Source organism: Acomys russatus, chromosome 30 (assembly GCF_903995435.1).
Source record: "Acomys russatus chromosome 30, mAcoRus1.1, whole genome shotgun sequence".
Classification (NCBI taxonomy): Eukaryota; Metazoa; Chordata; class Mammalia; order Rodentia; family Muridae; genus Acomys; species Acomys russatus.
Window position 1 is genome coordinate 1,171,966 of NC_067166.1, and position 27,896 is coordinate 1,199,861.

Consider the following 27,896-nt stretch of genomic DNA (forward strand, 5'->3'; position numbering starts at 1 on the left):
TGGTGGATTCAAAATATGCTCTTGATTCTCTCTGGCATCCCATGGTAGACTACCTGATCAGTTTCTGGGACATTTCCTAAAGAATGCATGCTCTGTGAAGTAATAAGTGATTACGCGTCTATCTCACTATTTAATTTAAATAACTGAGTTATCATTAGGTCAATAAACCAAATCTTTAGACTTAAACATTGTAATAGTAGTTCCAATGCTGAGTCAAAGTAACTTGATATGGAATCTCCCTAGACCAGAAGTGGTTTTTTTTTAGAATATTCCCCACTGAAAATAATATAACCACCATAGTCTGTTGAATGCACATCATATGCCATGATTAAAGTAACTGTTTTGGAAATAATTACTTCACTTGATTCTTTTGATACTCCTGTGAGTTAGTTACTGTTAGCACCACATTTTTTTGTTTTGTTTTTGTTCATAGCTTTCTGTTTCTTTTAATTGAAAATTCATGTAATATATTTTAATCATGGTTTCCCATCCCCTATCTCTTCCCAGATCCTCTGCATCACCCCACCCATCCAACTCCAAGACTACGTTCTTTCTCCTGTTTTAGAAAACAGACAAATAAAGAAGAAAATAAACCAGAATTTAGAAAAAAAAGGCACACACACAGACACACACGCACACACATGCACACACGCACGCACACATACACACGTGCACACACATGCGCGTGTGTGCGCACACACACATAAGTATATGGGATACGCACACACATGCACACATGCATGCACACACACGTGCACACACACATATATATATGGGACACACACACATATATGTATGTATATGGGATACACACATGCAGGCACGCATGCACACATGCACATATGCACACACACCCCAACCAAAGCCCATGAAAACATAAAATTGGAAAGCACAGCATACAAGTCAAATACCAGTGAGATTAAAAAATAAATAAATAAAAGCTCAAACAAAGTGATATGATACTAAAAAAACAAAAACAAAAACAAAAAAACCCCAAAACCAACCTACAAAACCACCATTGAGGTCCTTTTGTGTTTGCCATCTTCTGCTGGGCATGGCGTTTACCCTTAAGTGTTGTTTATATATCCAGTGAGACTCCATTGGAGAAAAGTGGTTTTTTTCCACTGTAAGCAATCCTCAGCTGGAGATAGCTTTTTGGTTAGGGATGAGAAATCGGAATACTGAAGAAGAATCAGAGGTTCCACGCAAGAGGCCTGAGCTGCTACTAAGTGGCACAATTAGAAATCCAATCTTTTGTAACTCCAGGAACCTAAGCTGTTAGCCAGGAAGGCTACTCTGTCCTTTATACTCTCGCTATTATTATTTTTAAAAACCGTTCACTTCCTGTCATTTGATTGTTAGAGCATGCGTGTTAGTTTCTATTCCCACTTCAGCCAATAACCACCAATTAAGCATTCATTTACCGTGGGAGTCTGGGCTAAACTCATGGGGTCAGCTCCTCTTTCCCTTCTGCAGGGTCCAGGAGAGACTCTGTTGTTTCCCTCTGGGTGGCTCCTAGAGGCCAATCACACTATGAGGGAAATGGCTACCGTATCTCATCTTTAGAGGCACCGTGTCAAGTCTCTGTGACCAACCTTCTGACCTCTGACCACAGCTTGCAAAGGTCTGAGGACATTTGCAGCTAGCCTTTGGACAAATGAGTAATCCAAAGCCTTCCTAGTTCAAGGTTCTTAGTCCCTTCTATAACATCTGTTTTGACACACAGGGAAATATATCGATAGCTTGTGGGGCTGACACAGGGCATAGATCTCTGTGGGCAATTTAGCTATGTGCTCTGTTTTGGGAACTTATTTCTGCAAATAAAATTTCAGCACATATTAGATTATACTGCAGCCAAAGCAAAGGGGCAAACAGGGACTAGTGAGCCCTTGTTAGCTGCAATGGCCTCGGAAGGATTATTTACTCACAGATTTCTTGGCAATGGACCTGTGTATATAAGCTCACCTCACACCAAATTGTGTATTTGCCTTGGTGTTACAATCATCACTTTAAAAAACCACTTGGAGAGATAATTTGTATCCATTCACGCCCACCCATTTAAGTATATAATTCAGCCTGTTTGATGAGCCTGTTTTATTTTCACACTTAAACAGCCTGAAAGCTTAGATCAAAGTGTGGGATACCTATAGAAGGGAGTGTGTGTGTGTGTGTGTGTGTGTGTGTGTGTGTGTGTGTGTGTGTGGTGTGTGTGTGTGTGTGTGTGTGTGTGTGTGTGTGTGTGTGTGTGTGTATGTTTATGGAGCCTGAGAAATTTTCACATTGGCACAATGACCATGCAGATATTTGCCATCATTCTGAAAAGCTCACCCATGGCCTGTTGTGGTCAATTTGTAATCTCTACCAGTGGACCCAGAAATCACCGACTAATTTTCATCAGCACGTATTTGCCTACTTAACAATTTTAAGCATAGTTCAGATTTAGTCAGCTTTCATGAGTAGGGTCCTTTCTTGAATGGCCACTGTGGATATGGCTCAGTTGAAATGTATTTTCCTGCCCTTTGCTTTGGTCGTGCATGTATGATGGGGTGGAAAGTCATTGCTCTAGTTCCCCCTTTTGCTTTCAGGAAAGTTATTTATTTTAGCCTCATTAAAAGCTAACTTGTTTTGAGAACTTTTTCAAAGATTTGCAAAATTCATCTTGTAGCATAGCCTGCTGTCAAATGACATTTCAGACAGGATATGGCAACCTAATACAATACAGACCCAATGACATTGGATGCTAGGTTACTTTGTATTTTTGTATATAGTTTTGGCTTGCTCTGGAATTCCATTGGGTTACTAAGAATTATTTTTATTCTTTCAGTACATATTTCAACATTTGACACAATATGTTCAAACGCCTTTCAGTTTAGGGTTAATTAACTCCATCAGAAGACATTGATTATTTTCTGTATCACTTCATTTTCCATACACAGTTCTTCAGAGACATTTTCTATTGATTTTTCTTTGGATTTACAAATCTCATTTTCTGTTATTTTGAATCTACTAAGCCTGTATAATGCATTCCTAGCTTTAGACAACATATTCTGTTTTTTTGAAATCTCCAGTCATTACTTTTAAAACATATTTTGTAGTACTATGAAAATTCCAGTTTTTGATTCATTCATCCACTGTCGTTCCCTTTTCTTACATTTATCCATTATAGTTACTCTGGAGTACAATGTCTCTTTATATTATTTTGTCAACTAATTTCTGGATCGTAGGCTGGTCTTAAACTCCTGATGCTCTTGCCTCTACTTCCTGAATACCAGCATTGCAAGTTATACCTGTTTTTAATCATGTAACTAACATTTTATGTATGTTTTAGACAGCCTGGTTACGTCATCTTCTGAGGAATGCTAAATTTGTTCTGGCAGGTAGCAACATTTTATAGATTATCTTTGACTTGCTAAGACAGTTTAAAATTTTGTTATGGATTGACACTTTCTTTTGGGGTATATACCTTATATCAAGACAGTTTGTTGCTTTAAGCATGTGTGTATGTGTGCATGTGTGGGTGCACATGCACCCACATGCACACACAGACACACACACACACATATTTGTGGACTCACTATTTAACACATGTTGACCTTGAACTGTTGACCATGCTGCGCTGCCTCTCACTTTTGAGTTCTAGGATTACATGCATGACAGTTTGATAATGGTATTTATTCCATATTATTAGATAAAGCGTTTTTGGAATTCTACATAGGCTCTCTAGATTTCTGCTCTGCTCTTCTCCAGCATGTCAGTAACTGTTTTACCTAGAGCGTTGTCCTTCATACATTCGCACATGAGTCTTGGAAGCTGATCAAGATCCTCAAGGGGAAATTTCACACGGACTTAAAGGGCTCCTTTGTGCCTTTTCCTCACTGGGGTCTAGCTGTTCTGGTTGGAATTATCTGTAGCTAGTCCACGTCTGATCTCTGCTCTGGCCTCCAGTGAGTGTCATCATCTTTACTCAGACTCTCCTTCCCTACGTTGTGGTCTGGAAAATGCTCCCAGGGAGAAATCTTGGGTTTATGTGATGTTTATCTTGTTTGCCTGTTTCTTTCTAAGGACCACAGCCCTGTGTTGGCTGCTACCCAATGCCGGCAAACAGTTGTTATGTATGTTTTGTCTAGATTTTACACTTGTTTATAGTGAGAAGCTAAGTCCAATAATCACTGCTCTATGGTGGATGAAGCTGGAACATGCCAACACTTTTTGTTTTTAGTTTCTCTATCATCTCTTCCTTTCAGAACACCTTTGTTTTATCATTTCCACATGAGTTCCCTGCCCCCACCCCCCAGAATGCCCTTTAGCTAGTGGCAACAGTTAGAGGTTCAGTTCCTCAAGCTACGCAGTTTGGATGTAGGCATTATAAAACAGACCACCCAACAGAGTCTCTGTTGCCTTAGCATAGCACTTGTGTTCTGCTAAACTTCTGATCATTGCAAGCTTTGGATTCTTCAATTTTCCACTACTATTCCTCATTAATCAAGTTACTTCTACCTGTTTTGACTTAGTCACTGACTTCTGAGTTCTGCTTGATTTCCTAGTTGCTACACCTTTTTGCATTAGACGTTATGAATGTTTGGATGAGGAACGTCCCACGTAGGCTTGTGTATTTGAACACTTGGTCTCCTGTTGCAGGGGCTAATTGGGAAGGGTTAGGAAACCTTTAAGAGGCAGAGCCTTCATGGAGGAAGTATGTCACTAGGGGTGGGCCTTGAAGATTTATTTCTCTCTTCATCTCCTTCTTGTTCTCCCCTCCCCTTCCTCCATCTGTATCTTGAGAATGGATGAAAAAAGTTCCCATCCAGCTTCCTGTTCCTGCCACCATGCCATGCCCTTTCTGACCCGATGGACTCTGTCCCTAACCATAAACCAAAATACTGTTCCCTGTGCTCATGTCATTTTATCACAGAAACAAAAAAGTAGCTAATATTGACTCATGTCCACTCTTGGCTCATTTCAGACCACTGTTTCTATTGTCCATTACTCTGACATGACTAAGTATTAGGCAGGAATTTATGCTACAAATAGTTCCTGTACTTGCACTAACTACCCAGTGCTATGTAATTGCTGACATTCAGTGGGATTTGTGAGGGTATAAATATGAGGAAAAGAAAAGGTTTATTTTTCACATAAATAGCATAATAGGAAAAGTACAGGTAGACCCATTTGTAATGTCATAGGAGAAACCAAACGAATAGGAGATGTATTAAATCAGTTACAACTGTCTTAAATGACAGATAGACTCCTACCAAGATTAAATCATAGGGCTGAGTCCATTAAAATTTTCCCATGTCATTAAATCACCATTATTATATAAAATATAGCAAACTGGGCCTAGAGATCTATTTTAGCTGGTGGAGTGCCTTTATGCCATGTACCAGGCTCTTAGTTCCTTCCCCATCATGTAGAAAAACTGGGAATTTCAGCACATGCTTGCAATACCAGCACCAAGGGTTAGGTAAGAAAATCAGAAATTTGAAATTATTTTCACCTACACAGATAGTTTGAGTTCAGCAGTCTCAAAAGAAACAACAAAACCAACATCGAATTATAGGAAAATTTCCCAAGAAAAGGGATTACAAAGTTCTGGTGACACAGTTGCTGTTTAGTAAAGTCAGACCAAGGTTATTAAACTTGAAAGATTCAACTTATGCCAAACAATGATCAATTTACCATCCTAGCTGTTCACCATTCACCATCCTAGCTGTTCACCATTCACCATCCTGTCTGTTCACCATTCACCATCCTAGCTGTTCACCATTCACCATCCTAGCTGTTCACCATCCTAGCTGTTCACCATTCACCATCCTAGCTGTTCACCATTCACCATCCTAGCTGTTCACCATTCACCATCCTTGCTATTCACCATTTACCATTCTAGTTATTTTTCCACCCATGATAGAGGCATTAGTGGCGGTCAATTCAAAATGAACTTGGTTGTATATTTTGGCTATGGTTATTCTGTCATCTTGAAAACCAGAAGTTTCTTAGTGGGATAACTTTTTACCATTTTATTGGATAATTCAGTAGGGTTACAGAGGTAAGTATTTCACTGGAAAAGAGCAGACTTTCCTTTTGAACACAATGTGGTCACAATATTAAACTGTTCTCCCTTTATTTGATTTTGGATGCACACACTTGAACAAGGTCCGTTACTGAGGATTTTTTCACCAAGACTTAGGATTTCTTTTATTGTAATTATTTTCTTATTTATTAAAATTTGTTACAAATGTTCTGCTCTTGTATTCTTATGATTTTATTTTACATTTAGAAATAAAAAATAAAGCCCTTTGGCTCGAGGATACGAATCTTTTATTTACTTATTTTTAGCATATGTTAGGCTTAACCAAATAGGTTTATTCACCCGATAAAGAAAAGTTAAATATTTCAAAAATTAAAATCCTTCCCACTTATAACTCTACTACCATCACATTTCTTTCTATGTGGTCCAGCTGATAGTACTTTAAATAAGGAATGCACACAATTTTTTTTAGTGCTTCCAAAACAATCATGGATGCGTCGATAGAGAAATGTGTTAGTTCTGGAGGGGTCAAGACTGAGTTGCAGACATTGTCTGGGTTAGCGCCTTCATAGAGACAACCAGGGGGAGTTTATTCCCCACTTCTTTTTTAGTTTCTAGTCATTGGTTCTGAGATGAATTACTCAATACGGTAACATCCTTATCACGTTAGGACTGACTTTAACTTCACCTTAATATACTGTAGTGTCCCTGTTTCCAAAGCAGCTTACATGCTACTGTGTTAAGAGTTCAGAGTTCACCATGTTTTGGCTGTCACAGAGTTGTAGCATGTCCTTCATCACAGCATGGAGGTGTTGCTGAGTTACTTTTATTTAGGGCCCAGGCAACCCTTCTGTAGGTAGAGATGACTTGGTAACGCCATGTTTTAGAGATTCTTTTCTCCTTCTGAAAACGTTCCCATGCCGGAAGGGAATGACATACATTGTCCTCTCTGTTCTCTTTCAGGGACATGGCAACATCCTCACATGTGCACAATGACTTGTTTAGTTAAGTAAATGATCTAATTTTTCTGATTTAGGGAAGTTTTAAAAAAATATGAACTACCCTAGAATGATTTCAATATTAGATTGTTCTACAACCTGATTAAAATGGATCCTATGTTGAAAGATTCTTTGACTAAGTATAACCATCTAAAATTTAACCAATTTTGATGCTTTGAATTTTTAAAATTTTCCTGTTTTATTTCATGTGCTCTGGGTGGTTTGGCTGCATGTGTGTTTGTCCACCACATGCATGCCTAGTGGCTGCAGAGGCCAAAAGAGGACATCAGATCACCTGGCTTGGGAATTATGGGTCACTGTGAGGGCCATGTGTGTGTGTGTGATAGGTCTTGAACCCAGGTCCCCTGGAAGAATAGCCAGTGCTCTTAACCGCTCAGCCAATTCTCTGGTCTTAATTTTTTTAAGTTCTAAAGAGAGAAATAACTTTATTCAATGAGGCCCAAAATTCAAAAGGAATCTGTTTTATACAGATTTCAATGGAGAATGAAAACAAAACAAAACTAACAAAAAACCCAAAACAACACTGATGAGCCAGGAGACCAGTGGTACAAATCCTCCTGAGGGGCAAGCAGAGAGATACTCAGAAATGCACACATGCACACGCAGAACCGCACACATTTTCAGGTTGTACCGAAAGTATTTGGACATATGGAGTCAGTCAAATATTTATACTGTTCTAGCTAAAACATTCCTTTCAGAAGACCAGTCAGAAATGTGTCTGTCCACATCTGCTTTATCTTTTTTTTTAATCTATAATTCCACATTGAGGGAGAAGACTATTTGTGAGATATTTCCTATCAGGCTCTGTATCATTGTGTGCCTGTAGGTAAAGCAGTAGCAATGGCCAGAGGAACCCTATCAGTGCCTAAGAGAGATTTGACCACCAAAGCTTGAGTCTCAGTTAAGTGTGTGTGTGTGTGTGTGTGTGTGTGTGTGTGTGTGCCTGATTCCTCATTGTGATACATAGCAGCTGTTGCTCTTGTTTGTAAATATATACACACATATATATGTATATATATATACACACACCCACACTACTCTCTGTATATAAGGCTTAGAATGTGCTTGTACATTGAATTTTAAAAAAATCATTATTAGTCTCAGATGTATTGCCTAGAGATGTGAACTTCATACTTGTTTTTTAAAAATATATCTGACCTTTAAAAATTACGGGTAAGGGGAACCTATCAGAAGGACACTGATGCTGATATAAATGTTTTTTTTTTTCTGTTTCCTTTTATGGTAGGTGGGGTCTAGTCTATAGTGTCTTGTCTGTAAGAGCCAAGCAACGTGGAGGACGCAGAAAGATAGATACAGATACTCAACAGTTCAGCACAAACCAACATTTACTGGTTTTATGTATATGCAAAAAAAAAAAAATGTAAAGAGAAACTTTAAGACTGAAGGCCAGACATAATGCGTAGAGACCTCTTTGCAGAACAGTACAGTTTCAGAATTGTGGCTTCATGTTTCCTGTCAGATTCATTGGAAATGCCGTACCATTACTCATGTATTTTTCCTATCATTGAAATTTTGGAGGACCCAGTGGCAGAAGAATGTGAAAGTTGCCTCTTATTAAATGTAAACATTTTGGCAAGAACTTTTTCATGAGATCTGACACATTTCCCCAAAGAGTGACAGTTCAGAAGGTGGAGAGAGTAACTCTGACTAGGACATCCCATTCTGTTGGCTTGGCTGCTCTGATTAAAACCTTCTGGGAAGCAAGGGACTGGCGTGTTAGGCCCAGATGCAAACTAAGCCGACGACAGTATGTTGACCCACTAAAACAAAGAGCCCAGCAGTTCGCAAAGACAAGCAGATACAGTTAGTTCACTGCTTCAAACTGCGCCCTCCACCCCCACCACCAAGAGGAAAATCGGGCTTGCCTCAGCAATGGCTTCTTTGGGACACTTGTAAGTCTCTCTGTGGAAAGTTACAAAACCCCAGGATACCCCACCTGTGAATGAGTCTAATGGTTAACCCCGAGGTTCTTTCTCCAATGCTCACTCCATGAAAAGCTGCCTTCCTCCTCCATCATTAGTGGTTAGTTGGTATAAGAAGTTCTTAAAACCATAAGCCTGAAAAAATAAACCCACCACAATTTCCCCCAAAAGGCAGTATTGCAAGTGACATAATGTGAGGACAAGAGGGTTAGCCTCGTAACTCAGAGAAACTGAAAGTGTCCTCTAAATATGATGGTAGAGGCCACGGTAACCTTGGGATTCTTTGAATGAGTTTTGTGTGTGACATATGCAACCAAATAGAGATGACCAAAGTCCTTATTTCTCTATTTCTAGAAAAAGTATTCTATTCATATTTAGATTGGGAAAGTCCAAGTACTGGCTTTGTTTAGGCATGAAGCAGGTTTAATGAGCTGTTTGTAGGACAGTGTGGCATTTGAAGGGTCATGTACCTTGGCAAATTTGCTCAAGAGAACTCAGACACAGTGTTTTTTTTCATTATCATTAATTTTTTTAAAACCATAGTTTTATACAACACTGTTTAATCTGTCTTTTTGGAAGATTGTACGTTAAGTGGATGACTTTTCAGGCGATTCAAACACCTGGTTAGCATAAATCTCCTAATACCAATTTTACTCTATTAACTCATTCATTTCCAAGACTAAAATAATTTTTTCTTGCAAAAGAGCTGGTGAGTGACTGGCCATAAAATGTTCAGATATTACATAGCCATGAAAATTAATAAGTGTATTTAACATTAGCATATGGAAATGTACAGAACAAAAATTAAATTGTTTCTGAGCTTCAGGTTATTAATCGCATCATCAAATTATATATTTAGTTTATGGCTTAGTCTTCCCATTTCTGAATTCCACATTCAAGTCAACTAATAATTTCCATACTGGAAATAATTTCTTGGATGGGGGAAAATAGTTTTTCCCATTATAAAAGATCCATAAAAAATAAAAATGGAAACATAAGGAAGAGGTATACCTTGGGAACCAATTATTTACATTTTTTATTCTGTATAAGATAAACCAAATGTACATGGGATTAGATTGGAATATGACTTTGTGTAGTCTATTATAATAGGCTATAATGATTTATAAGATGTTAGTTAAATATATTAATTGATTTAGTCTTGTAATGATGACTGTATACACTATTGTAGGTATATTCACTTTCGAATGTTAATATTAAAATGAAAGCTGATTGCATTCTGGTAAAGAAATTCAGCAGCAAAAGAGTTTAGGAGAAATTTAAAGCTATTTTACTATTAGTTGTTTATGGAAAGTATACATCACATGTACGTAGTAGGTACAAACTGTCTATGGTGAGATCTATGGTTGCACGCAACCATTAATTAATTAGCTGTCCTCAAATTTCTCACCTCCTCTCTTTTAGGTTCTTATACAGCCTATGTAAGAGTGAATGACTCTCAACTCCTGGTTCTCCAGTCTCTACTGTGAGTGTCAGGGTTACTGGCCTACCTCACGCTAGGTGCTGGCACTGGAAGCCAGAGCTTCACGCTTTAAATTCCCGCATACATTTTCCAAAATATTGTTAATTAATAATCTTTTTTTACTTTAAAATATTTTTTTACATTTTAAAAAATTTTATTAATTTATTCATATTACATCTAAATTGTTATCCCATCCCTTGTTTCCTCCCATTCCTCCCTCCCTCCCATTTTCCCCTTACTCCCCTCCCCTATGACTGTGACTGAGGGGGACCTCCTCCCCCTGTATATGATCATAGGGTATCAAGTCTCTTGTTGATAGCCTGCTATCCTTCCTATGAGTGCCACCAGGTCTCCCTATCCAGGGGATGTGGTCAAATATGGGGCCCTGGAGTTCGTGTGAAACTCAGTCCCCACTCTCCACTCAACTGTGAAGAATGTCCTGTCCATTGGCTAGATCTAGGTAGGGGTTTGATATTTACTGCACTTATTGTCCTTGGTTGGTGCTTAAAAAATATTTTTAATTTGTTCACTTTACATCCCAATTGTAGTCCCCTCTTTCATCACCTCCCTGTCCCACTCTCCCTCCCTATTCCCTTTCCCTCCTTCCCCTAGTCCTCAGAGAGAGGAGCCCTCCTGCTCTAACACCTGACTGCAGCCTATCAAGTCTCATCTGGACAGAAGTAGTTCCTGCTTCCCATCTTATGGGACCCACAAGAAGACTGTGCTGCCTGTCGACTACATCTGAGCAGAGGGTCTAGGTCCACACCATGCAGGGTCTTTGGTTGGTACATCAGTCTCCGCAGTGTCTCCCTCTTCCCCCTGGATTTGTTGCTTCTGTTGGTCTCCATGTGGAGCTCCTGATCCCTCCAGGTCCCTTTATTCCCCAACTCTTCTTCCTGTGCTCCACCCCAGAGTTTGGCTGAGAGCTCCTTGGTTCCCAGTGTTTTCATGAGGTTGGCAGGTGTTAATCAGAGAGAGCACTGGATGGCTCTGTTAGAATTAACACCCTTGGTCAAAGCATATGTCTTGTACTTAAGTTTATAATTCGTAAAATACAGGGCACCCTCAGATTCTACGCCAATAGAACATTTGTGTGTGTGTGTGTGTGTGTGTGCACATGCATGTGTGTGTGTGTGTGTGTGTGTGTGTGTGTGTGTTTAAATGAGCAGCTCCGTGATGGTAAAGCATAGCAGATTAAAAACAATTCATATCAAGTGTGATTCTAAACTCAAATATATCCCCTAAAAAATAAATACGTCAATTATTTTTTTTAAGTATGTTACTATGGGCCCATATATTTTAATATGGGCCTGTAAATAAAAAGGTAGTGGTGTGCATACACAGAATCTCTTGGTTTTTACTGTGTGTTGGCCTGTTGTTAGATACATCACTGTATGGATCCCTTGGCTGCATTTGAGATGTGTGATAAGTCTACAGAGGCAAGGGCGGCATAAGCAAGGGGTTTTGTGAAGATATTATAAATTTAAAGTAAATGTGTGTTCTAGAAAGGTAGAAATGCTATCCATTCCTTTGCCATCAGTCGTTTCCCCCTCCGTATACCGGGAAACAGCATTGTAAGAACAAGCGTAACAAGGGTAGATCCTTGTTACTGGAATATAGAATGTTTGATGATAGCAAGAAGATCCTCACTGAGCTTCCTTGTCACTCACTGTCACCTCATTGGCACATTTTTATTAAGCTAGTGAACACACACTGATCAGACTTTGGAAGGAGGCAATTTTAAGTTGACAAACTAACTGGTCACCTCATCCACTCACTTACTAAGATCTCACTCTTTTGAGGGGCTCTGTTAAATGTACATCCAGCACAAAACAGTCTTTGTGTGTTTATTTCAAACCCTCTACCCATACAGTTATTGTGGGACAAAACTTGTCCACACATCTTTTTACCACAGATAAGGAACTCACAGTAAACCAAAGTGTGGATATCACCAAAGTCCAACTTGGTGAATCAATGAGTTTTACTGGGGTTGGTTACAGGAATATGGGTGAGAGGTTACTTACAGGAATATGGGTGAGGGGTTACTTACAGGAGTAGAAATGACTCAAAGACAGCTGCATCACCAAAGCCCACTCCAGCATGGGTGACAGCTCACAGAAGCTGAGAACCTGCAGCACACTGCACAGCTCCACAGGTTGGAGGATGTCCTTTCCAAGGGACTCAGTCAGTTTAAACATCCTCCAGGCATTTTGGTTTCCGCTCTTCTAGACAGCTGGTCTGGTTCTCACAGCTTTCTTTGCAGCTTGTCTTGTCTTGTCTGAGAGTGACTCTGAGAAGCTTGGCTCTGAGCGGAAGAGGGTATAGTGAATCTGGCCAGTTTTAGGGACTTCCTGAGGTATTTTGAGTTCTTTACCTTCCTGCTTAAGGAGCTTTCCTGCAGGGTGGAGTCTTCGACATGAGAGGAAACTGTCACACAACCATCCGCAAGCGTCATCATTAGTTCTCTGACGTTGCTCTTTCATAGGATTGGCTAGTCAATTAAACATTTGGCTTCCTGTTCATGGAGAGATTTCAGCACGTAAGGAACTAAGACCAAAGGATCGTGAGATAGAGGCTAGAATGGGATATATAGCAAGATTGTGCCTCACAAACAAAGAAGAAATCAATCTACCAACTAAGCAGAAAGCATTGAAAAAGTAGCGTCAGCCAAACAAACCTTTATTTACGAATGGAAAGTCCATGCATAACTGGTTTTTGAAGATGGTACTCTTAAATGATGATGAGGAAGATGATGATTACATTTTCAAATCCAGTTATGTGTAGCACTGTATTTCCACATCAAGACACTCTCAGCTACATGAAAAAAGTGGAGACATTATGTTTGAGTATCCTGAGAATAAGTTGTAGAAATAAAACTCCTGAAGCTTTGGGAATAAGTTGAATGATGTTAAATGCACCATCTCAAAAGTGGACTCATGCAGCGTATACACACCTGTCCTTAAACCTTCTATTTGACGGTGGAATGCTGCTGCTATACATGACTGATTTTATAGTTAGAACATTCAGAAAACTGTGTGTTTCAGTCTGGTGGCTGTCTTCCAAAGTCTATTCAATGTTAATACCAATAGAATTTACTAGTCTAGTCACATGGTGATTTTTAGCTATAGGACATATTTTCACCCTCTCTTGCAGCTAATGTGATCTTTGTGTGTGTGAATAGAAGTAGTTTCTTAAAAATAAACCTTTTGTACTAAAATTATGTTTCTAATTGCTTTTTTCCCCTGCGTGTTAGAGGTAAACCAGTTTTGTCTGTGGTCATGAGCACTATATTTTGGAGAAATAAGTTAGAGAAATAAGTCAGTAAGACTAGAGATACCTCTTGGGCACAACACACTTTTAAATTTCTTTAGATAAATTTGGATAACTGTGAGAGAAAATGAGCAGCCAACTTTGTGTTTTTCTGTTATCATAACTGCTTGGCATTTACTATACAGAAAATATCCAATTTATTCTTGAAAATACTATCACTAGGCCACTTAGTACCTCATAATTTCACATTTATATTCACTAGAGTCCAATGGTTAGTCAGGAGATGTTTGCAAAAAGCATACTTATGTGCCAAAATAGCTTTGTTTAAAGACAGAATGAGTTTGTTATGAATTCATTGAGTCATTGCATGATAGAGGCTCAGGTTTTACCATGAGCAATGCAGAAGCGGGGTTGGATGAAAATGGCAGCCCCTCCCCCATAGACTCATAGGGAGTGGCACTGTTAGGAAATGTGTCTTTATTGAAGTAGGTGTGGCCTTGTTGGAGGAAGTGTGTCACTGGGGGTGGGCTTTGAGGTTTCAGAAGCTATAACTAGGTCTAGTGTCTCAATCTTCTTGCAGCCTGCTGACCCGGAGGTAGAACCCTCAGGTACATCTCCAGCACCATGCCTTCCTGCATGTGATCATGCTTCCTGCCATGATGATGGTGGACTAAGCCTTTGAACCTGTCAGTCAGCCCCGGTTAAATGCTTTCTTTTCTAAGAGTTGCCGTGGTCACTCCCACTACTTCTGTGCCACCATGACCCTGGAACATCTTGCAAAGGGAGAACATATTGTAGGTTGAAGGTTTTGTGCCTGAGTTGTTATCCCAATCCCATGGTTGGAAGCCTTGCCTGGTTATACAAGATGGTCAGTTCCCCTATTACGAGAAAACGTTGCTAGGGTCACTTTCTTAGATTCCAGGAACTTTCCATTGCACTAGGTTTCTATATCACTGTCCAAATGTCCCCAATTCCAGTCATCTCTCCCAGTAATCTTCTTCCACTTCCCCTACCCCTATCCAGCTTATGCCATGTTTGATTGATATTCCTTGGAGACCTGTTGTTTGTTTGTTTGTTTGTTTTTAAGGAGACTGAGGAGGAATGGATCTAGGGGGAGTGGGGGTGTGTGGGAGAAGTGGAGGTAGGGGGCATGGGTTGAGGTGTAATGTATGTATGGGAAAAAAGAGTTTCCATGGTCATGGCAATAGAAACTCTAACAAACTTTCACTTTATCTTTATTGATGCTGAGCAACATTCTATGGGGGAGTTCATGATCATTAATTGTACGTTAGAACAGCAGCAGGTGAGTGAAAAATAAGTGCATTTGAGAAAAGTAGGGGACTCACAGAATTGAGGAGAGGTAGGGAAAGCAGGCTGGGAAAATGGTGGAGCGAGGCCACAGATGTTAAATGATGTTGTGCTTTGACAAGAGCTTTAGTTATTAAAAAAAAAACCTGCTCATGTATTTTTGGTGGGTATGTGTATTATTTAGGCTTTACTGCCTTAGTTTACCCAAACTGATTTTATACTATCACTATCTTTATCTCTTTGCCGGGAAGCTTTCTCTGAAGCCTAAGCTTTGCTGTGTGGCATTGAAGGGCTCCAGGATGTTGGAGCAAACCTAGCATCCTTTGTATTACAACCTATTGGTTTGTCTTCCTCCTCCATCATTTTTATGGCTCCTTTAAAGTTTATTTGACTTAAGACTCTATCAACATAGTGTGAATGGTTTGCAACTCTACCGTGTTCCTGCCGGGGGGTGGGGGTGGGGGAGAAGGATGGCATCTTCTATGCCTTGCAGTTTCCCCATGGGATCTGAAGAGATGCTCTGCTTTCAATTCGCCTTTCCTCTTTGGAAAAACAGAAAAAGGCTGCTCTGTATAACTCCTTAAACTAACACTAGATTAAGATGGGCAAGTGGACGGCATTCCAGGGAGTGGACTTCACTAAACCTTCTTATTTGGACTCTGCTCCAAGAAAATTGCTTGTGGGAGGTCCCTCAGTGTGTGGGAGCTTCTAGCACCTCAAAAATCACTTCCAGAGCTTTATTCAGGCACCAGATTTCACCTGGTATTTATCTACAATTGTTTCCTTCAGGAAAAGCAAGTCATTAAGGGGAGGATGGGAGTGGGAAGAGTATACAGAGAAACATATGTGGGATGCATGTGTTTGGCACTTGTTTGAAACCAGAAAAGGCGGGGACTCTTAGCCTTTTATATGTACATTAGTTCTATGTTTAGTGTGCTTGCTCATTCATTCATTCATTCATTCATTCTACCTCTCTCTCTCTCTGTGCATGCGCATACATGTTCCTGTTGATGTATACATGTATATGTGTGCATGTTTAGGTTGGAGGTTGACCCTGGATGCGCCCTTCAATTGCTGTCTACCTTATTGTGGTGGATAGGCTCTCTTGCTGACTGTAGAGTTCACTGATACTGCCAGGCTGGCGGACCTGTGAGCTCCAGGTAGTTGCCCGTCTCTGCTTCTCCAGCACAAGGACTGTAGAAGCATTTCATCACGGTTTGCGCTTTCATGAGCGCAGGGGTCCTTATGCTTGCATAGTGGGCACTTTGCCAACCGCACCATGTCTCTAGACACTGTGTTTTCTGACCTTTTGTTGTGGAATGCTTACTGTGGATTATTCAATTGTATGTGGTCTCAAAAGGGGAGTGCATACCACCAGGCCATATTTACATGATACGTTTTTGGTTAAGCATTTCTGTTAGCTTAATAGGAACTTACCTGTCAATGAATTACTGCATAATCAGTTTTTTTCTCTCATAGGCATTTCAAAATGCTGAACTGAGGGCTGATGCGAGGGTTAGTGAGTGAGCGCTGTTAGGAGGTAAGGGGGATAACTCAGACCTTATCCTCTTAGCTGAAGCAGTGGAGCAGTTCCACTTAGGTTCTGGTGACGTCTGTGATCTCTTCGGTTAACACCTGGCCTTTTAGTCTATCTGCGTTTATGCGTCCCTTTGAAATAGTCAACCCTGTTGAACTTTCAGAACTTACAAAAAAACAGAACACACGAAATAGTTACACTTGTGCTATTGCTATTGCCCCATGGGCAACAGGGGTTTGTTTATGAAAATAGTGAAGTGACAAAGGAGGCAAAGGCAAGAATAGTGCCATGGGCTGAGAATTACTTTCGTTGTTTATGCTCTGTTGGATGCTAAAACAGCAAACAAGCAGACAAGACAGGCTGCATGGATCTGGGTTTCTGTATAGAAAATTTAAGACTTAAAAAAAAAAAAAAAAAAAAAAAAAAAAAAAAAAAAAAACCCAAAACGTATCCCGGTATCGAGAAGCCACATTGGAAGTAAATCCACTTGGGAACACCACGGTGCAAGGCTCCCTCTGAGGCAAAACATTTGAGTCTGTTCTGCTACGTTCTTCTGTTTGGCACATTATTCTGCTGCTGTGTCTGGTTTCTTAGATACATAATAACACAAGATAAAAAATAATCTTTTCAATGTGATTTTAATGAATAAAAGGCACCTGTTGTGCATGTGTTAAGTGGTGGGAAGACACTGGCCACGCATTCTTGACAATCAGTTACATCACAGCTAATAAATAAGAACAATGCGCATCACTGAGCCTCCAACTGCATCCTTGAGGGGGATCATTGATGTCACACGTTCAAGTTTTACTGGCCATTTAAGATGTGACGTGTTTTGAGGTGCAATGATGGTGAGGAGTTGTGAAAGCGTCGTGAACTCGGACAAACGAAGGATTGGTTATCTTCAGAGTGTTTGTTTGTTTATTTATTTATTTATTTATTTATTTATTTTTGGCCAGACAATTGAATCTTTTGATAAATTTTGAAAACAGCTATGATTTTTTTTTTTGGGTCCAAGTACAAATACAGTTTTCCCAATGATTAACATTTTATATTTTTGGTCCATTTTACTGGTCCTTTTTACAAACTGTAAAAATTTAAAAAGATTAATATATAAATATATATATAGTTGAAAGCTATGTGATTAACACTAACTCAATTGTTATAAGAAAAACAAACATTTTTGTAATTATTTTCTTTCATAGTATAGTTTCCTAACTACATTCTAAATATTTTCTTTATACACACAGATAAGTGTAGCTCTCACTTCTCATAAAAAAAATCTCTTTATAGCACATGGAGACCATTACATAAAACCAGCACTGGGCAAAATGTGGACTTCCCAGCACCAACGGATACATCTGTGACACAATTCCTGCGTCTACGGCTCAGGGAACATTGTGGAAGAGAGGACGGAAAGCTCACAAGGATGAGAGTGCCAGAAAGTCTCCTGTGAGCCAGTCATCCTAGAGATGGATGCCCAAACAATACTTGAACAATTTCAGCATCGCTAGTCATATCAGTATGGACGGAGTAAAATCTCACAGGGCCCTACTCCTGGTCAAAGAGCTATAGGTGACTGATGATTATAGAGAAAGGGAGATTAGACCATTTCAGGAGTGAGTCCCTTGAGTCGTTACCCGGTGCAAAGTGGTTAGCCCTTGAATCCATATACACACGAAAGAGAAAAATGGACAACAAAAGGTTGAATTTATGTATTTTTGCATATTTCTCTCTCCATATATATATTAAATACATACACACATATAAAAGAAATAGAGAACATCAGTTGTAGAGTGGGAATATGATAATGGCTGGAGAGAGGAAAGAAGATAAATAATGTAATTATATTTCAATTAAAATTATTGAAAATATAGCTTTTCTATTACAAGTTGCTTTGAGTAATTTAGTGGGATAAGATATATACAAGTAACATTATGCAGGATGAAAAGGTCGCACTTATGTATTTAGAAAAACACGCACACAAACACACAGATATACATACGTGTGTAATAATAGTGAAGACAAAGATGCCATGGATTTGAAAAAGAACAAGAAGGTTGTATTTAGGAGATTTTAGAGGGAGAGAAGGGAAAAGGCGAATAATTTAATCATATTATAACCTCAAAAATCAGATGAAATAATTTAAAAAGTATATATTTTAAAGAAAGAGTATCAATGCTCTGTCTGTAAGATACCCTGAAGTATACTTTTATATATTGGACTATCAACTCATTCTTTATTACTTTTTGAGGGTATATTAGGGGTTTGAGTGGGACTTACCAAACATAAATTTATACATTTGGTGCCAGAAAACAATATACTTGGGAGTATCTGAGTCAGAATAATTGTTTTACGTGCCTATTTTTAGTCATTTGAAAATAAAGTTATAATATAAATTGAAAAGTGAGATGTAAGCTATGAATACAGAATTATGGCTTAGCTTTCCAAACCCATGCATGGGGTAATTTATTTCAGATGATTACGAATTTTCCCCCTCTTTGATTATTTCAACACTTAACTTTTGTGGTTTGTAGGAAATTATGCACACAAAGAAAGAGGGAAGTGACTGGACATTAGGTTGAATGTATTGTACATTGGCTATGCGCTTGGAACTGGAGAGGCTTTTCACATAACTTTTTCACAATGTCAGTGAAAACAGTGGCTAAATATGGTAAAGCTGAGGCATGGTGAGGGCACGTTTCTTGGAGAACTCCTGAGAGGTAAGAAGATAGGGAAGAGGTTGAGAAATCTCCTTGGTAACCAAAAGATGAACTGTTTCTCAGAAATAGCAATACAGAGAGGGCATGCGAAAGGCTATCCCACCGGAGCTGCTGGCTTTCAAGCACCAGACGAAACCACGAGTGTTCTGATTCCTGTTCATCTGGCGACGCCTTCTGCAGTTTCTGAGCTGCCCTGGAATACTGGATTAGGATTTACAACGTAAAATAGAGAAGTCCCAGAATATTGTGTAGGGATTCATGTCCTAGAATAAAGGAGTCTGAATCACACTTCAAAGTGTGTGCCCGCTCTGAGAGGAGGCTGGAGTGAGACACCGAGGCAGGTAGCATGGAGCGTGCTTGTGCCTCGTCAAACATCATGTGACGGGGCTTTGCCAGCCTAGCTTCCTGACAAGTTTCTGGTTGTCCAGTTTTCCTTTGGAAATTCTTTCTTTCTTTCTTTTTTCAATTCTAAGTCAAACCAAAATCAGTTTCCTGGTTGGGGATGCTGATGAACAATTGATTAGCTATTTCTTGGCGTGCCTCTGAGCCGGTCTATACTACAGAAGGCGTTCAGTTTCATGTTGCCACACAAGAAGCAGCGGCCATGTCCTTCTTGCCAGAGGGAATAAAGTCTTCGCAATGGACTGGGAGAAGTCTTTGAAATAATATAAAGGCAACTTCAATACTGTGAACATCTGTTTGAGTGTTCAGTGGTACACATCGTTCACTGACGTGCACGGCAAAGCAACAATTCTTTCTGGATTTTATTATTGGTTCTCAGTAAGCAAGACAGAAGGTAGGAACTCACCAGAGAAAACTCGATCAAGATTCCTGCCAATGCAGCATGCATATTTTTGTTTATTACACACACACACACACACACACACACACACACACACACCACATATGCACGCACACACAGTTCTCAGTATTATCTGAAATGCATCATCTCTGAGGAGTAAAACCCTATGTATGAGAAAAATACTTTGCTTTGTGCTAGACGATGGAAGAAAAGAAAGCAATTCACCCAGCCCCCTTCTGTTGATCCAATGAAGCCTTCCAGAATTCTTGGCCATAGTTCCTGAGGCTCTCATGCTAGGCTTTGAAACTGACCACAGAAAACACGATGGGCCATGAAGCCAATTGGCATACGATGGTGTGCTCTGCACGTAGTCAGTACAGAGTGTGAGGCAGCAAGGACTTCATGTACGCGTGGAGATATACATTCTCTCAACCATACGTTATTTTTAAAGTTGAAAGTTTGAGTGACTTTTGTTTGAACTTGTTGTAAATGTCTTTTACTTTGTCGGGGCTGGGTGGTGGTGGAGAGAAAAATCTTCTTAATGGAGGTAGGAGTAAGACTGGAATTCTAGGTGTTGACTGTAGCAGTTCTCACACTTGAGTGGGCATCAGATTTTCAGGGCAGCAGAAGAGTATTAAAAACCACAGATTTCTGGACTCATTCTTGGAAATCTTGGCTGGAGCTGGAGAATTTATGCATTAATCAAGTGACTATATGCCCATGATGTTTCTGAGCTTCGGATCACACTTGTAGGCCTCTTTGCTCTGTGAGAAACTAATTTTAATGAAAATAAAATGATATTTCCCTCCATTTCTTTTCCTTCTTCCAACTTGCCCCATTTTTCTATACACACACACGCACACACACACACTACAGTATATAAATACAACCCTTTGAATCTTTTCAGTGTTCTTTGCATGTCCAAATTTGGAGCTGACCACTTGATGTTGGATAATGAACTAGGGGGCTTTTCCTTGGGGAAAGGCTACTTTTCCTCTCTAGTGTCTCTTAGTTGCCTCTGGTGACCTGGTCTAGGGGTGAGGCCTTGCGCAGTCTCGTATTCAACATTAGCATCTATATTGGTGTTGTCCTTACATATTTATGAATATATAAGGGTATGTAAAAACCAGGAATATTTAATATTCACTGGGTATGATTATTCTAGCCACAATCAGTTACTGTCCTGGTCTCAGATGGGAGACAGAGCGGCCTTTCCATGGAGGATAAAGATCCCGAAGAGGCACAAAATGAACAATAGTGATCTCTCTGCCTATAGGGAGTTTATTTTCACTTTTAAGAAATTCATTTACAGATACCATGAACTTAAATTTTTTTCATGTGTGTTCTCACTAAAATTAAACTTCCGAGGCCCCTATTAAATGGATAATAATGGCAATAATAGCAATAGTAAAAATGTTGGCGGAATTTACTGTGTTTTCTTATTGCTCAGAAGAAATAGCAAGTTGTCCTAGGAATAATTTAGTTTAACATTTAAAGCGACTTAAGAGTATGTCTGTGCCCCAAAGGAAATCTCATTTAGTTCAAACGGATGAGAATGGCAGAGAGGAAGACATCTCTTCACATTGTGTTTCCTTGTACCTGGCATTTAATCCAACCATCACGCTCAGTGGGCATGACTTTCTTTAACTTGAGTGAAGTGATAACTAAACACTTCAACCCCAGACTTGAGTGTTTTGGTGTAACATATAATGTGCACTCAGCCGAGACTCTAATCTACAACATTCCGCTTTGCCCCTTGATTTATGTTTAGTTCTTTGCTAGAAGGTTCCTTTTTCATCCAATTCCACATGGATGCAACGATTCCTGTCCCACAGCCAAAGTCAACCTTTTAAGGCCTGTGGGGCTGTTGCGGGCATGTAAACTATCAATGTGGAGAGGACTCTGGAACTCAGGGCCACATGCATTGACAGCAGTAGCTCTAGAACCACACAGGCTGGTCAGTGTCCAGGAAGTCACAAGGAAGAGTGCGCAGGGGGAAAGCCTGGCAGACCGAAGAGCTGCTAAGTCCATGGAAGCAGCTTTCATTGCAATGGAAGGGAAAAGAGGCATCAGTGTAATCAGCGTAGGCTAAACAGACCTGGGTTGTATTAGTCATGCATCCTTAACAACACAACAACAAAAAAGGTGCTTACACAACGTGGAAGAGAGTTTTCTGCAACTACATTTCTAAAGCTTGGCAGACTATGGGAGTAAGAGGGATAACTCATAAGACCAGAACTTTTTTTAAAAAAAGATTTATTTATTTATTATTATGTATACAGCGCTCTGCCTGCATGTACATCTGCAGGCAGAGGAGGACATCAGATCACATTATAGATGGTTGTGAGCCACCATGTGGTTGCTGGGAATTGAACTCATGACCTCTGGAAGAGCAAACAGGGCTCTTAACCACTGAGCCATCACTCCAGCCCCCAAGACCAGAACTTTATACAAGGGTTTGTAGACAGTTAACCTGTGCTAATAAAGATTGGAATATTGAATCAGTGTTGTGGGAGAAAGTAAGTTCAGTCAAGTGGTTTTTCTAGTTTTGTGTAATTATTTCTTTCTTGTGGTTATGAAGGTTATTGATAAAACTTAACTTCTAAAAACCCTTCTGGCCTTTTGATTATATTCTTATTAGATTTTTCCAACATGTCCAAAATTTCCACTGTGGGCTGTGTACAATCATTTATAAACAAGGTCTGTTATTGTAGATTCAGAATAGGAGGCAGCAGATGCATTCAATAAACAATTTTAACACTTTTGAGAAGGGAAAAGAACTTTCTGCCACATAATAAAAAAATCACAACGACCAAAGGAAAATATTCATGAATCCAGTGCAAGTTATGTACCATCCATAAATAATCCTTTTTAATTACTCTCTAAAGACTCATTTAATTTAAAAAGAGAGAAAACGCCTTTTCTTAATGTGTGCCATTCTCTCTTCCCCACCCTTATCAAGAATGTTGGGATCAGAAAGTAGAAAAAAGGAAATCTGGAATGTTTACTATAATATACCCAAGTGTTTTCAGGGTCTTACCAAAAGCAATGAAGCTGTCAGCATGGCTTTCTTATAGGTTCATTACACATCTATGAGTCTGCACATGTAGAACATTTGCTGGGAGCTTTCCTGTGCTCACTTCTGGAGTCCCTTTGCTGTAAACAACTTGGAAAAGCCAAAGCTCCATGAACTAAAAACCGAGGCCTTTTATTGTTCATGATGAGCCTACTACTTCATCAAAGCTAAATCTATCTGCATCTTCGACTAGTCAAAGTTAGTGTTTCGAATTTTCCAGAACATTTCTCTTCAGATTTCTCTATTTCCTTGAAAAAAAAAAAAAAAACTCAGACATTCCTTTTAAGGCATCACCATTTAGACCTTAAAAATAAAAGATGGAACATATGTGATTTTATTTTCTAAGCACTTCTGCAGTTCCTTTCACTGCCTGCTTGATGTATTTATTTCTCTGCATGAGTAGTCGTCACCTGGGTCCTTGGCCTGTTCCACAGAGACAGTCATAACGGTTTAATAAAGACTAACTAAACATTTCTTAGTTTAAATATATTTTACCCTAGGAAAAAACAAGGAAGTAGAAAATTGCTCTTGTATCAAAAATTCCCTTTTTCTACTTAGAAACAGACATACTAGGTCAGCCTTCTGTTCCTCAGTCTTGTTTTGATCCTGTCCAAACCCTTCTCTGCAATCTTGCAGACATCTAGAAAATGATTTTCTCTTCTCCTGATGTGCTAAAGGTAGAGGTCTGGATAATAGAATCAGATACGGATATAGAGCCTGGAGTAATAAAAAAAAACGTTGTGTGTGTGTGTGTGTGTGTGTGTGTGTGTGTAGAAAAATAGTATAATTATATTACATCAAAATACTTGTTGATTGAAAAATTTTTTTGAGACATATTCTGTTTTATAGCCATGCCTGTCTTGGAGCTTGCTGTGTAGATCAATCTGGCCTTGAACTCACAGAGATCTGCTGCCTGTGTCTCCTGAGTGTTGGGATTAAAGGCAAATGCCAGTGTGTCTTCCTTTTGCATTTAACACTGGTGGTTATTTCGATCTATTCTTACAGGTTTGGGAATGCCAGGATCGTGGGTTTCAGGTGGCCTAGCGTCATTCACCATGTTGCTCAGCATCATTAATATATCTTAGCTACTTTGATGATGATTCCTACACAGATGCCAACACAAATATGATCTCTTGGATTAAAGCACATAGTCATTGATTAAAAGAACTGGATTGCACAATGCCTTCAAATTCGAGATGCAAACTAAAATCAATCAAATTGAGCTGTATAAGCAAGATTGCAAAGAGATCTGTGGCCCTCTGGGGAAAAAATGACCAGACTGAGACTTAAAACACTGAGCAGCTGTTACTAAATGAGCTCCAAAACATTCCGAGTTTCTCTATATTACAGAGTTAGACTCAGAGGTGAGACTGATGAAGCCGGCACATACCAGGATCTGTGTAGTTTTCATATTTTTTTTTCCTTAGAGTTTATTCATCCTAACCGAAGCCATTAAAAACTTTCAGCATGAGTCGCATGCGTAGTTTCTATTTCTAAAGACTGCCCAGCCATAAACATTTCAACAACAATTGGTTCATAATCCTTTCTAAAATGTGCATGCATTTTGAATTATTATATACAGCAAGTTATGGAAATTGCATGGGGAAAAAAGCTGAATGATGTCTTTGAGGGCAATAGGTAAAACCATGGAAGTAGACAGACATGGATGATTGAAATTGGATGTGAAGAAAACTGAATGGGAGAAGAGGAGCTAGGAAGAAGGCAAATAGCTTGGCGAGCAGACAAAACATGGTGAAAACTCATGGGTGTCTCAAGAGTTCACTTTGTGAAAAAGAAGACTGAAAGTTCTGAGTGAGAGCTTGAGAGAAGTGAATTTGCCTTGTGTCCCACAGAAAACGGCATAATTGGAGTTTTAAGTTAGATCCTCCCACTTGCGTTCAGTACGTTTTCTGATAGAGCACTTAGCATCAAGGAAGGGAAATACTCAAGAATGAGATGGGTGTAATCTGTATATTAAAATATGGCTACAGAATACAGCTCACATTTTTTTCTCATAATCCTGCCAAGTATGGGATGTGATTGGTGTTCTGTGTAGATGCTTGCGCTTGCTTGATCTCCGAAGTGGGAGATGTTTGCCTTTCAATGTTTTTCCCATCCAGGGATCTTCCTATATAACACCATGAAGATTGTTAGCTGCTGGACCACTTTCAAAGTTTCTCTTTGTAAGCAGTAATCTGGCAGTCTGTATAATTCCCTTTTGCTTATTGTCTTTCTCAATGCATGTGCACCATCCTTTCCGAGGGATGTAGAACTAAGTGACTTATTGCCTTCATGGTTTCTGTTTTTATAATTAACAGTACAGTTGCTTTATTCAGTCTCATATAATCAATAACAAAGGAGGTTATAATTTTGGTCTACTTACTTTAAACATTTGATAAACATGTTCTTTATGGAGAATAGGCCCAATTGGGGTGGATACAGATGACAATGACCAGCATGGACAGGTCATAGAAAGTCTTTTCAGATCAGTTGAAGAAACAGAATGAATCAGCCTGGAGAAGCAACGTGTTGTTTACATTTCTCTAAATGTCTTTACAATTATGCATTTTGACTGTAAATCATTTTCATGCAGGTTATCTTGTATTATTTTGGAGGGCAAATTTGGACCAAAAAAAAAAAAAAGTTTGCGTTGAGCCCATTTAAAGCACTGATTGGTGTGTGGTGATGTTGCCTGATCAGGAAACACTTGTGTTGGGACCACTTACTCACATTAGGAGGCACCTTCTTTGATGCAGAAGCTCAGAATATGACTGCTCACTTGGCCAGGTGATGCCAAAGTAAACTCAAGCAGGATTGGTCTAGATTAAGTTGTGCAACTCTGAGGCTGTCTGGGCTGAAAATTCCTCTAGAGGTGCCTCAGTCAAGGTATTAGGGAACTTGTGATCTTCTAAAAATAAAGACACCTGGAGCTCCTTTGGATGTTCACTGATACAAAGCAAAACATTGCAAGAAAGGATCTTATAAGGCCTCCTTGAGGAATTCTGTTGATTTTTGCTATATAAAGATGATTGTTTGAGACATAGTTATAAAATAAAACGCATTTTCTTTTTTCTTTAGACAGTGGTTCTCATTTATCATTGTGAACAACTTGCTTTCTGTCTAATGAAACTAGGTCATTCCTACATTTGTTTGACATGGTCATACAATGAGTTCAAATATCTTGGGACCTTCACATTACAAATCCATCTCTTCTTCTTCTTCTTCTTCTTCTTCTTCTTCTTCTTCTTCTTCTTCTTCTTCTTCTTCTTCCTCCTCCTTTTCCTCTTCTTCCTTCTCCCCCTCCTCTTCCTCCTCCTAAACAAATTGCTCCAGTGCCTTTCTCCTTTCTGCTGCAGTCATGATTCTGAACACACTACTTTTTTAGTTTCATTCCTGTTGCTGTGACTAATACCCTAACAAAAAACAACAAAGGGAAGAGAGGGATTGTTTAACTTCCAGTTTCAGGCCACAGTCATTATTGTGGGGGCAGGGGCTTAAAGCTTCATGCCCATCCGTAGTCAAGAGCAGAGAGAGAATAAGTGCTACAAATCCAAGCTTGGATCCTCACTTGCTGTCTTGCTTTCACTCTTGTACAGATCTGTCTTAGCCCAGGGAATGGCGCTGCTCACAGTGGCTGGTGCCTTTCTATACCAGTTAATACTGAAGCAATCCTCCAGAGACCAAACTGATCTAGATAATTTTGCATGAAGACTCTCTTCCCAAATGGCTGTGCCAAGTTGGCAGTTAAAAGTAACCAGCAGGACTCCTCAAAGGAATTTGCTATCAAAATATGTTAATATCTGTGCTGAAAATCTGTATACTGAGTTTTAGACTTACACGTTTTTCTATGTGATTTTTTTCTGATAGCCCTTTAAACTAGTCCTTTGAGCTAACTATACTTTTACTTTGACTACATTTTAATTCCAAGACAAGTACATTGTTTTTAAATGTGATTATTTATTTATTTTCATATTTGATTTAAAAAAATAACTGGCTGTTTGCTATTATGTAATTGGTATCTCTCTACATTCCTTATGAAACAAGCCCCATTTTCCTTACTGGAAAAATTAAATCAAAATAGTTAGGTAATTGAAATATCCTATTCACTTTAGTTTAGTTATTACATTAAAGTGCATTTATCTGAAACAAAATTTAAGAAGCCTCATAATAAATTTGATTTCCCACCCTGGCAAAAGCAGTAGAAGGAATACAGTTTTCACATTCACTCTGCCTACTGCGTGGTGGCCATTGATGCTGAGTTCATCCTTCATCACCTGGTGTTCTGCCATTTTGAAATTTCTTTAGAAAGTAGATACGGTAGCACATATCTATAACCTCAGACCTCCTGAGGCTGAGGCAGGAGAAGCGCTATACATTTTAGGTATAGATAGTGAATTCTGGTGTGCTCAATATATATACACAAATAGACATTGATGGCATTGTGGGAAGTGGAGTTATGATCTATAATTCATCATATTATATATAAAGAAATAAATTTTTATTTTTCATTGTAGTTTTAGAGTGTTTTGTGCTATGATTCAGATTTTTCCTTCCTAAGCCTCAAGCGTTGGGGTTAAAGGCTTTTTAAAAAAAATCATACACTGAATTTTTACAATTCCTATTGGTTGTGACATAAAAGGTCAACATTAGTGTTATTTTATTAAACTGTTTGTTTCTTATTTCTACCTTTCCGTTCTGTTTCCTACCTTTCATGGG